At 43.4% G+C, this 12,150-nt stretch overlaps 1 protein-coding gene across 5 annotated transcripts in view; it reads right to left on the reverse strand.

Moving 5' to 3' along the window:
- The window catches only part of SOX13 (SRY-box transcription factor 13), a 63,872-nt gene that overhangs the window by 31,562 nt on the left and 20,160 nt on the right, over nt 1-12,150 (reverse strand). The window contains exon 1 of one of the 5 annotated variants that reach the window (XM_081866337.1): nt 5,556-5,581. The exons of the other annotated variants lie outside the window; for them this stretch is intronic. The gene's annotated coding sequence lies outside the window, so the exon portion shown is untranslated. Of the gene's footprint in view, nt 1-5,555; nt 5,582-12,150 lie in introns of those variants that run through there. 5 annotated transcript variants of the gene reach the window in all.

Below are 12,150 nucleotides of genomic sequence, written 5' to 3' on the forward strand. Positions count from 1 at the left end.
TGTGGTCTGTTCCATTTGGGTGGCTTGTGGAAAGTATACAGCACAGCCAAATATATATGCACTCAGCCCTGCCCTTACTTTGCTTGATGCTTGAAGGGGGGGATGGAGGACTAAGATGCTCAGCAAAGGGTCCACAGCAGCACAAAAGCACAAGAAGTGCGTCTTTTACTGTGCATGCATCAATTGCCTCAATGGAGCTGTCAGTCACCTACCTGGCACCCCTGAAATCTCTGCATAGTCGCAATTGGACCCATGGCAGTAGCAAATTGCACTAGGCCCCTGCGGAATTTTGAACACTGTTTTGTCTCAGCAACCGGGTGATCCTGCACACAGTTCCTCATAAGGAAACCTCAGTGTGTTAATTACAGATAGGTAGCCGTGTTGGTCTGCCATAGTCAAAACAAAACAAATTCCTTCCAGTAGCACCTTAAAGACCAACTAAGTCAGTTCTTGGTATGAGCTTTCGTGTGCATGCACACTTCTTCAGAGGCCTGCTTAACTTCAGTGTATCTGAAGAAGTGTGCATGCACACGAAAGCTCATACCAAGAACTGACTTAGTTGGTCTTTAAGGTGCTACTGGAAGGAATTTGTTTTGTTTTGACTCAGTGTGTTAAGTTTACTTCCTAAGATTCTGTGACTGTGTATGACTGCAAATGAGACATTGAAAAATAGGTCATTATTATCTCCACATTTTGCAAAGGGGAGGGTGGGTAGTGATGGAACTGGAGGAACTGTCATGGGAACTTTCTTAAAAGTTCACTGCAGAAGTCATGTGTGAATTAGGGACTGCCTGGTTCATAGCTCAGGGTAGCCTGCCAGATATTGTTGGGACTCCCAACTCCCATTGGATCTAGCCAACATGGCAAATGGTGAGGGACGACGGGATCTGTTGTCCTGAAACATCTGGAGGGCATTACGCCGACCGCCTCTGCAACACAGTTCTCAGCAAACAGCAGGAGCCCTTGAAGGGCTGTTATATAACCCACTGTGCAACTCTGTGTTTCTTTATTACAAGGCAGTGCGTGCCAAACTTCCAGTGTGGCGCTAAGCTGCAGAACCACCAGCAAAGCAGGAAGCTGCCATCTAGGCATGCCCCATGACAGATTAGATTGGGTGAGAGATTGAGCATTCACTTCAATAAGCGGCACAATAGGCCTGAAAAGGAAATGATAGGGCACCACAGTCTGTGATCTTAGCAAGCATGCAAGAGCGCTGGGTGTGTTGTTGAACACCACATTCTTTCTGAACAGATATGTGTTAACCTGCCAGTGATCTAAGTTACCCACAGTAGAAGAATCTGAGAAAGATGGCCTCCCAAAGGATTTACTGCAGTGCAAGTTAACTTGCCATGCCAACATTTCATGCCCCCCCCCCAAAATGCAGTGATAAATATGAACTAAATACAGGTGAGCTGACTTTTAGGTACACATTCCTCTTAAGAAAATTTATTTATTTACCATTTTATGTATTATATGTGTATGCTGAGACACTGGCTTGTGCAGTAGAAAGGAAAACTGACAAGATTGCTGACGTTTTATCTAACTGTGATGAATGAATATTGCATTTTAGTGTTTATTGATTGCTTTTATGTGTTTTATTTGCTGTGATCTGCCCTGGTGTCCTATGACAAAGGGCAGGATATAAGCTAAATAAATAAGCAAGCAAGCTATCCTGCCTTTCTTCCATCATAAAACCCCAGGCGGCATACAGACGGCTCCCAGGTGATCAATGACCAGATCCAGGCCTGCTTAACTTCAGAAAAATGGTGGCCTTTTGTGCTTTGCGACCAAACTCTGCTCCTTCTAAATGCTTACAAATGCTGAGCAGGAGTGCATATTAACTAACCTACCCAGGAAGGATGGAGCTATGCTGAAGATAATCCCCAGTGGAAACCAGATGGGATAAAATGAATTTGCTTGTGCTTGGGGACTCATATTTGTGTAAGGGCTCATTGGACTAATATCATAGGCAGGCAATATCAAGCTTCCAGTCTGGCTAGTCCTGATATAAATGCTAGACTGAGCTTGGATTTCTGCCCTTACTTGTTTATGGAGCGGTATCTTCTACCTGCTATGCTTCAAAACTTCATCTTCTCCAAAGGCCTACCTAGTCCAGTGCTCTGTTTCCACATGGCCAACCAGAGGCCTATAAGATGTCCACAAGCAGGACATGTGTGCAACAGTGCTCTACATTTGAAAGATCCAAAGTTCGCAGTAAATTATGGTTCCTGAACCTGTCATTGGCCTACATTTGCAAACATACCATTCCTATTGCTTGCAACATACAAGCCGCAAAACAAAAGGCAGGTTTAGCAGTTGGCCCTCCATTTTCCATTTCTGATGCAAGGGAGCATAAACAGCCCACACTGTAGTAAATGGTACATGGAGGACCTAAGACCATCTTTGCCAACTTATCATACATTTCATTTTGCAGAAGTGCTCAAAGAACCTACAGAAGGTCAGAGCGAAAGAAACGTAAAAAAAGGTTTTTCAAGGCACCCCGTCCCGCAAAAGGCACAATATGCAGAGATGAAAATGAACTGAGCAGAAAGGAACCCATGCTTTCGTTCCAGTCCTTATTATTTCAGAAAGAATGCTGAATGCATAACCCCATTATGCCGAGGGGGAAAGAAAGCCATATTCTTGTTGCAGATCCCGCTCTCACGCTGGCTGGTATGCAGCCATGTAAGAGGGCTGCATTGTCATCCGGACAATGGGGGAATCAAGAACAATCAGTTGGTGGCGAGCTGAAAATGTATTCATTTTAAAAGAGAACACAAAGAGAAACTTCCAATCCTCCGGCAGGTCAGATTCGTATTGTACTTAACCTTTTGGTACCACTGGAAGTTTACTCTCAAAATGGGTCTGTTACTTTAATAGGTGTCTGTTTGAAAAGGGAGCCATTGTATTTTTATTACATGGTTTGCTGAACAAAAATACAGCCAGTTATCTTGTTACAAGGCTTGTTCCAGCACTGGGCCTGTTCCCCATTCTAATAGTCTCAGGTAGTTACCTCAAGGGGGGGGCGCTCTGAAGTGCAAACAATGGGAACCGGAACAATTGGCCTGGGACATGGAAAATGTCTTCCTGTAATAGGGCTTTCCTTTTAATGTTTCCTTTTCTTGCACTGGGTGGGAGGGCTAAGCAAAGCTTGAAGTCTTCGAATGTACAAGACAAAGAGAAGGGATGTGGCAGAGGCCAAGAATTTCAGCAAGATTCAAAGAAAGATTGGCACTGATGCGGGTAATGAAACACCCTGTATGCTAAAATAGTTAAGCCTACAAAGCGTTGACTTTTTAAAGTTATGAAGCAATTGTTATTTGTTGATTTGCATCTCACCTTTTCACCAAAGGGTGCTCGTTTATGTAGCATTTGCATGTAAAATGTTTGGGGGTAAGCTTACCTTTTCTTTCATCCTGATGACAAGTGGTCTATTTTTTTTTTTGTCATTCCCTTTTCACAGAGACTGGATGGTGAGACTTAAGAGAAGTCTGTGACTTCTCCATCTGATTACAAGAAGCCACCTTATACTAAATCAAACCATTAGTTCATCTAACCCAATAGTGTCTATCTCAACTGGCCATAGCTGTCCTTTCAAGGTCCCAGGTGGGGGTCTCTGCTAGCTGTGCAACTTGAGACCCTTTTCAAAGGGAGATGCCAGGATCGGAACCTAGGGTCCCCTGCAGGCCAAGTACCGTATTTTTCGTCCTATAGGGCGCACCGGCCCATAGGACGCACCTTGGTTTTTTGGGGGGGAAATGAATAAAAAAAAAATTATTTCCCTCCCCCAGCCGCGGCTGCTGCCCCAAGCCTTGCGCACACCTGCCCAAAGCACGGGGCGCCCTCCGGAGGGCTCCCTGTGCTTCGGGCTGCAGGCTGCCGCACACGCCCAGAGGGACCTCCCGCCGGGCGCGCAAGGCTTGCGGACACTCGCCCAAAGCACGGGGAGCCCTCCGGAGGGTGCCCCATGCTTCGGGCTGCAGGCTGCTGCCCGCAAGCCTTGTGAGCCCGCGGGAACTCCCGCAGGGCTTGCAAGGCTTGCAGATAGCTTCCTGAAGCCTGGAGAGTGAGAGGGGTTGGTGCGCACCGATGCCTCTCGCTCTCCAGGCTTCAGCGAAAGCCTGCATTTGCCCCATAGGACGCACACACATTTCCCCTTCATTTTTGGAGGGGGAAAAGTGCATCCTATGGGGCGAGAAATACGGTATTTGCATGCTCTGTCCCCAAGTTATGTTCCCTTTCACCACTGCATCCTCAACTAAACAAATCCAAGTGTCTTGTCTTCAACAGCAGCACTATGGTGTTCAGTGAATTATGTTAGCTTTGAGGCAGGAGGAGGTACATGATTTCCTAAACATTAGGAAATAACTATGTGTAGTTCAGATGAGAATTACATGAGGACACTGCATCATAGCTGCATTCTGAAGTTATGTCAACGCAGATTATGGCCACATTCAACAGTCAGGTAAATTCACTTGCATTTTCGGGGCCATAAAGGTAAAGGGACCCCTGACCATTAGGTCCAGTCATGACCTGGGGTTGCGGCACTCATCTCGCTTTATTGGCCGGCATACAGCTTCCGGGTCATGTGGCCAGCATGACTAAGCCGCTTCTGGTGAACCAGAGCAGGGCACGGAGATGCCGTTTACCTTCCCGCCGTAGTGGTACCTATTTATCTACTTACACTTTGAGGTGCTTTTGAACTGCTAGGTTGGCAGGAGCTAGGATCGAGCAACAGGAGCTCACCCCGTCACGGGGATTCAAACCGCCGACCTTCTGATCGGCAAGTCCTAGGCTCTGTGGTTTAACCCACAGTGCCATCTGTGTTTCGGGACCATATGTATCAATTTATCAGGGACCTATTAATTGCGATGTGATAAACAGACCCATCAGAAGCAGCTCTGAACTATCTCTTAACCTAACTCGGGAAGTGTGATGCTGGTCACTTCTTTAGTTACAATGCTGAGCTGACTCAGGATCCTGGGTGCTTCACTGCTGCTTAGCAACAGCCCCTACAGAGAGATCAGTCTATGCTTCACTGAAAGGGTAATGTCATCACCAACCTTTAAACCTTACTCTTAACATCCAGACTTATACATCATGGGGTGGTGGGTGGGGGGAAGAGTTATCTCATAAAAAATTGGGCTTTGAGTGAATATACAATAACCAGTGAGAATAATCAAAGCTGGGTGAATTTATCTGTAAGCCCAAAAAACTGAAATCTTGCTATGGCGCCAGACTCTCTCAACAGCGGCTGCACAACTTCTTTCTACTTCCATTGTTATTTCTTTGTGGCACACATCCTGCTATTCTCTCGCCCTGTACTGCCACCCTTCCTGGCTAAAATCTATCTCTCCTGTTTATCCAGTGCCAGTAACAAAAAATAGCCACCCTGGGACTGGCAGCATGTGAACATTTGCAGGCCTCACATCTGGAAATGGCACCTTCTTGGATAGGGTGAAATCTCAAGGAACCTATGGCACAGCCATGTATGGATTTGAAAGTTTGAAACGAAAGAGGCAGGGTGGCTGCCATTGTGTATCATTGCAATGTACCTTCCAATTTTGATGGCTTCAAGTCTGTTAATGGTACCTCAAATGGATCTGCATGGAACAAGATCAATAAAGTTTTCTCAGTGAAGAATGGGCACAAAATTACTACCTTCCTTTGCATCATTAAGTTGTGACAGGATTATTTCTAAAAGAACAGCAGTGGTAGCAAAACCACCTTCCTCTATGAATTTGGCCACGACTGGAGAATCACTTTGAGAGGGGACAGTTTGCTTTTTGTGCTTCCAACTGCACAGAGACCAGCTTATCTTACACTGTCCGTCCCATAATAAAAACCTGTGGGTCCAGTATTCACCAGCCTCTTTGGCTTCAATACCAGCTGCCTTCCCACTCCAGCTGAGGGAGAGGAAAGGGCTGAGCAAGGGAAGCTGTCCCATGACAAGGAAGGAACACTCAGGCTTTGCAGTGGGGTGTCCCAGGCCAAGTCCCTTCCTGAAATTGTGCCTGTCACCCACAAAAGAAGTAGGTGGAGTAAAATTCAAGCGGTGTTGCAGCACGTTGGATATGAGTAATGCCAGAACAATGAAGTCCATGGGTGTCCATGAAGGGGGGTGCCCCCACCAGTAAACTATAATTCACAGATCCCCAGCCTTCATATTATTATTATTATTATTATTATTAGTAGTAGTAGTAGTAGTATCTGTGCCAAAACCGGATCTGAAATGGATCTAGAAAATCAGATTCTCCCAAGAGTGCTTAGATTTGAAGCATTTGTAGAACTTGACACATGAAGCGAAATGTACAGGCACTGTTCTTCTAAGTTTTTTCTTAGTAAGAAACTAGCCTATTCCCCACTTTCAGTGTTTTACTTTGCCCCTCTCTGCAGAAAAAAAAATCCTCTAGATGCCCATACTGACACAAATTCAGCTGGGGAAGGGTTCTGAAGTGGTATTCCAACTGCTGGGAAAGACACATGTAGCATGGTGTTGGGTGTTTATTGGGCAGCGTCTGGGGTGGGGTGGATCCTGAAAGACAAAAGAGATGCCTGGGGTTGCCAACTCGTTGCTCCATCAGGGCTCCTGTGCCTCGGATGTAGGTGTAATTTTAAGTGGGTTATTAGGAGTAAATGGTTTGAGGATTAACAGCCAAAATATGAGTAGAATAGAAATCCCCTATGCTACGCAGTGTATAGCTAAATCATATTTAGCCCCATATATATGAAAATTTTAATACATTGGATTCTATTCACACCAAACGTAGTACAAAAGCAGACTGCTCACAATGTCCATATTGTAAACGGAGGTTTCAGTTCATAAAGGTTTCCCTTGAGAAGAATGAGTGCACTACAGAAGAACCAACAGACAAAACCAACATGGGTTTTGTGCTCTATTTTTCTCCCCTTGGATTTGCAATACCCCCTTACACAGACTGTCAGTGCATGAACAGACCAGATTGCCAACTCGTATAAATGAACATGATGGCACTAGCCCTCTGCAGATGATCATTTGATGACACTGTGCAACAGCTAAGAGAATAGCTGTTGATACAATACCTCCTTTTATAGATATGGCTTGCCTTCTGTTTGGTTCCAGCATCCTTGCATAGAACTAGTTGGTATTCCTGCTAACTCTGCAACAGATTTAATTAACAGTTTGCATTTAAAGTTACCTGATTCCAGTCATTTTTTTAAAAAAGACATAGGAAAATCTATTGTTTATGAAGGAGCTAAGAACCCAGGCCCCTTATGGCAGTAAGAAAGCAATTACGCTAAGCATGATTTTCATCCCCCCCTAAAAGGTAGCCCCCCCTAAAGGTAGGCAAGAGTCTTTCTAATCAAGAGTGTGGGAATTTGGGTGCCTGAAGCTACCCATCAGGTGAAATTCTAACCACGCATCTACTAACACAGCCCTGCTACTCTGTGCGTTCAGCTCCAAGACATAGCCTTGGAGCAAAGAGGATAACAGTGAAGGTTGACAATTACAGAGAGTTTGGTTCATTCCCAGAGCCCTGCGCCAAATACGGTAGTTTAACAGTGGCATATGCACTCTTATGCTTTAAAAAATGTTTCACATCACATACATTCTACACAAACAACAGTGGAGATCTTGCAAAATGAACACATCATGGTAGCACATTTGCATAAGAGTCCTCATTTATTATTACAATGTGTTGTACGTGGGACTGCCTTGGAAGACTGTTCAGACACCTCAACCAGTTCAAAATATGGTCACAATATAGCTGACTGGAACCACTTGATGGGAATGTATTGTATCTGTTTTTAAACATATTCACTGGTTACCCGCCAATTTTCTAAGTAAAATTTAAAGTGATGGTGCTTACTTTTAATGTCCTGCAAGATTTGGACCTGGATACCTGAAGAGATGATTACTTCAATATCAAACTGTCCAAGATTTTTGTGATATCATCCATATTGTTAATCAAGAAAGTAAATATTTTGCTTGCATGTAATTGTCACTATCTGTTCTTCATGCATTTCATTTTCTTCTGACCTCACTCCTCCCATCCCCCAAACCATGTGTATTGCCAAGTTAGGATCACAAGTCATGCTTCTGGTGAAGTGGACTCTAGTTTGCAAATGCTTGTCCCAGACTACACGTTAGTCTTTTATGGTTGTTTTTGCTGCAACCCTCTAGAAAAGATGATACTCTGGGCTTCTTCTGTTTCTAATATCTGGTTGCTCAATCATGGGTACAGTCAATTAATAAGGACAGAGAGAGCTCCTATCAGATACACTGATTTGGGCAAACTATGAGCTAGGCTTGTTGATTTAAGCACGCCCATTGTTTGACTATGCAAAATGTGATGTTTCACAGCTGAATGTGTGAACTGACTCAACTGCAAGGCACTGTGAGGTGATATGAAAGATCTGTCTGTTTGATGTGTGATGGCTCATTCACACACATATATCAACACTTGCTGATGCAAGTGATCAGTATGCATGGGGGAACTGCTTGGGACAGCTCTGAGAAAGAAGCAAGAGAAAGTTTGAGAGTTTCTCAGAGGGGAAAAATATAGTGGGGTTTAGACATTCCAATGCCTTAAATGGAACCTGCTTCCAAATAGCACAACATATCTTCATCATCAATTTATTAATTGCCTTCTACACAATATCAAGGCAATATACAATAGGAACAGAAAAAACAATAAAGCAACAAACAGCAGATACATTTAAAGCAAAATCAAAACCTTCACAGCAAAGACCCATATACCCAGAGGTGAAAGCCTGCAGGAACAAAAATGTCACCCACTTGCAGATAGCGGGTGCCTGTCATATCGGAATGGAATTCCACAACAGGGGCAGCCACATTAAACTCACTGCTCTGAGTTGTTCCAAGTCTTTGGAACTTGCTGGAGAAACTTTCCTTTTTCAGCTGGTTCTTAACATTCTACAGCTAGTGGGCATGCTCAAACCTCACTGGGGTGTTATTTGGAGTGGGGGGCTGTCACTTTAGGGGATTTTATTATATATTTTCACACTTCTGCAAACCCCAGGGTTCCCCGTGGTTTCTCAGTGGCTCCATTTTGGCTCCTATCCTGTTGGTGTTTACCACCTGAGTTGGCTATTACAAGGAGCAATGAGGTTGAGAAACCACAGAACAATCAAAAGTACCCCATACTTTTTGTGTACAAAAAGTCTTGCTTTGAGACAATTATTACTAGTCCCTAAATTCAGTAATAGAGGGGTGTTCTATAATTTTATAGTAGGACCAAGAAAATGCAAAATGACCAATTTTTATGTAAGCATGAATCACTGTTGGAGAGGGACAGATGGCATAAAGTGGGATAAAGATCCAATGCCACATCTAGAGATGACCAGAGTGTTTCCATGTGGACTAAAAGAGGTTACTAAAAAAAAATTTTTTAGGCACATGCTTATCTGTACTTACAATGATCTCTCCAATATCCCTTTGTGCCCTTTTTAGGCAGCACCAGAAGCACTGCAAAACACTTTGCAATGAACAGAAATATTCTTCTATTAAAGTGTTTACCTAGGAGCAGAGGATAAAAAGGAACCTAAAAACCAACCTTGCCCTCAGCAGCTGCAATCTGACGTCCCACTACCCTCCAACTGACTCAATATAAATTCAGCATTGAAACTAATGGCTGCCCCAGCTGCTGTGCCCGTTTGACAATCTAACAACATAACTTAACAGCAATGTCAGAAGCGGCTCCACGTTATATTAAATGTCAGAGGATACACGCGCGCACACATTTAAACACACATATTTGAAGACCAACAGGAACTGACTCAAAGCAAAAGATGCTTCCTGTCATTTCTTCAGCTGAAACCGAAGAAAAAAACCTAAAATTAAATCCCCACTAGTATATTTACTGCAAGTATTTCATTCGTCCTTTCCGCTCAGCACTCCACCATGGAGCTCTGGGTAACATACCTGAGCTAATGCCACTTTTATCTTCCCAACATCCTTATGAGGAAAAGTCAACATAGTGAGCCCCATCACTAACCAGCAACTTAAGACCAGAGCTCTGCTTCACTCTCTCAATCAAATCAATCTGGCTTGCTCCTATCTGAGTGTATGGGAAAGCAACAAGGAAGTCCCTTTGTAACAGACTTTCCCTTCCCATCCCCAGATCACTTTTTTTCCATCTTCCAAATAAAACTGATGTAATGCAGTTCTTTGAGCTGATGACACGACCATCTCGACTCTCCTTATCTTTGTATGAAATCGGTGCTCTAGCATCATATCAATGTGTGCCAATATGAAGCCTCCCAACCAATTCTAAGTATCAAGACCACACCACTGTTTTTCAGCATCGCAGAGCTGACTTAAAAGTTCCAATTTTGCTCAGAATTTTTATCTGGATATACTCAGAACAGCACCTCATTGCTGACCTATTTTGTTTTCCCTGTTTTCTGTTCTCCCTTGCATTGCCGTTTATGAACCCCTCTCAACCTCTCTCCTCAATGTAAGAAAGCAAGTGTGGCTTCCTAGGACATACATGCAACTGTTCTGAAGCAGCAGCTGCCTTTGTTATCAGGGGAAGTGCATGCGCTGAACTTAAAAGCATAGCAGTTCAATGTCTAAACAATATCTAGCAAATTAGTCCTGTGGCACTTCACCACACACCTTAGGGCCCACTACAATCTGGATACTATAAGCTAATTTATTAATGATTGTGCATTAATAAGATACTTCCTGGAAACACAAGAGGAAGTATCTCATTAAATAGGTTGCAGGGAATGGTAGTTCATCTGAATGCAGCTCAGTATAAGAAAGTTTTTAATATTTGATGTTTTATTAGGTTTCTATATGTGTTGGAAGGGCCCAGAGTAGCTGGGGTAACCCATCCAGATGGACAGGGTAAATAATAATAATAATAATAATAATACATTTATTATAATAATACATTTCTGTTGTATCGATCCTGCTGCTATTCCATAGACTAGAATCAATAGCACTCTGATTCAGAGAACAGATCACCTGCAAATGTGATTGCATGGAATTTCTCTTAGTGTGTAAAGTGCTTTACTTTCTCCTTTTTTCTATTTAGATTGTATCAATTTTTGCAAAGTTACAAAAATAAGACAGCAACCAAACAGCCCTCCCAGCCCCTCCAACCAAAACTCATGTAGTTATATATAAGCTAAGATTATTAATATTTATACAGCTTTTTCAGTGCCTCCTCTAAGACATTCCCACACTCTATGTCCAAGATAGATATGAAAAGAGGAGGGGGAAGTGGGGGAAAGACAGCAAAACATGAACCAGCTTAATTAGTTTGCATTTTCGCTGCCACGAGCTAGTTACCATATAGTTTTAGGAATGGAGCCAAAATGTTGCATATTTGTACTGGTGACTCAAGGCAATTGTTCTTTAACTGCTAGGTCTTATAAGTTCATTTCTCTGAGGAGCTGAAAGCCTTCCAACTTTTGAGAAATATGTGCTTGGCTGTGGTTGCTGCTTTGAGGACCCACAATTTATGCCCCTGGTCCATTTTCAACTCCACAGGTAAGCACCCTAAGATGCTGTTAAGCATTCAGGTCAAAATTAATCTTCCAACAGCCTTCTCATCAAAAGGATCTGAATACAAGACAAGATCAGAGCGCACAGCTCCACCTATTGCTGAGCATCTCCAGAAGCTATTGTGTTCCAGGGATTCCTGACAGATGCAGTCTATCAGGAGTCTCATATACATGTAATATGTGTAGCAGCCTTGACACAAGTTCTGTCAATTTCACAGATGAAATCGCAGTCCTCCTTTCTCACAGCAACTAGTGACTAGCCATCAAACTGGAATAAACAAGGGGAGGGGGGATGCAGGGGTTATTAAGCACTCCAATTAAACATTCTGGGCTAGATTCAGCTAAGTTGTTGCACTAGCCAAAACCAGAAAAATGAGTCCCACGAGTGCAAAATAATTTTCCCTCTTCTTCCCCCATACACCCTGCTTGCCATCTCCCAATTTGCTTGAGTGGGTCCAGAGAACCCCTAGAACGACGGGCAAAACAGTAGGAGAGGTGAGATTACTTTGTTCCCTTGTCTTAATTTTCACAGAAATGTATGTCCTTTGCACCTCCTCACCAAAATAAGTGATGGGGGTCCCAGTCCTACAGATATGCACAGCTCTGATGGTGCACAGAGTAGCTTTCCCCAGT

Source organism: Podarcis erhardii, assembly GCF_964252035.2.
Source record: "Podarcis erhardii genome assembly, chromosome: 6".
NCBI classification, from domain to species: domain Eukaryota; kingdom Metazoa; phylum Chordata; class Lepidosauria; order Squamata; family Lacertidae; genus Podarcis; species Podarcis erhardii.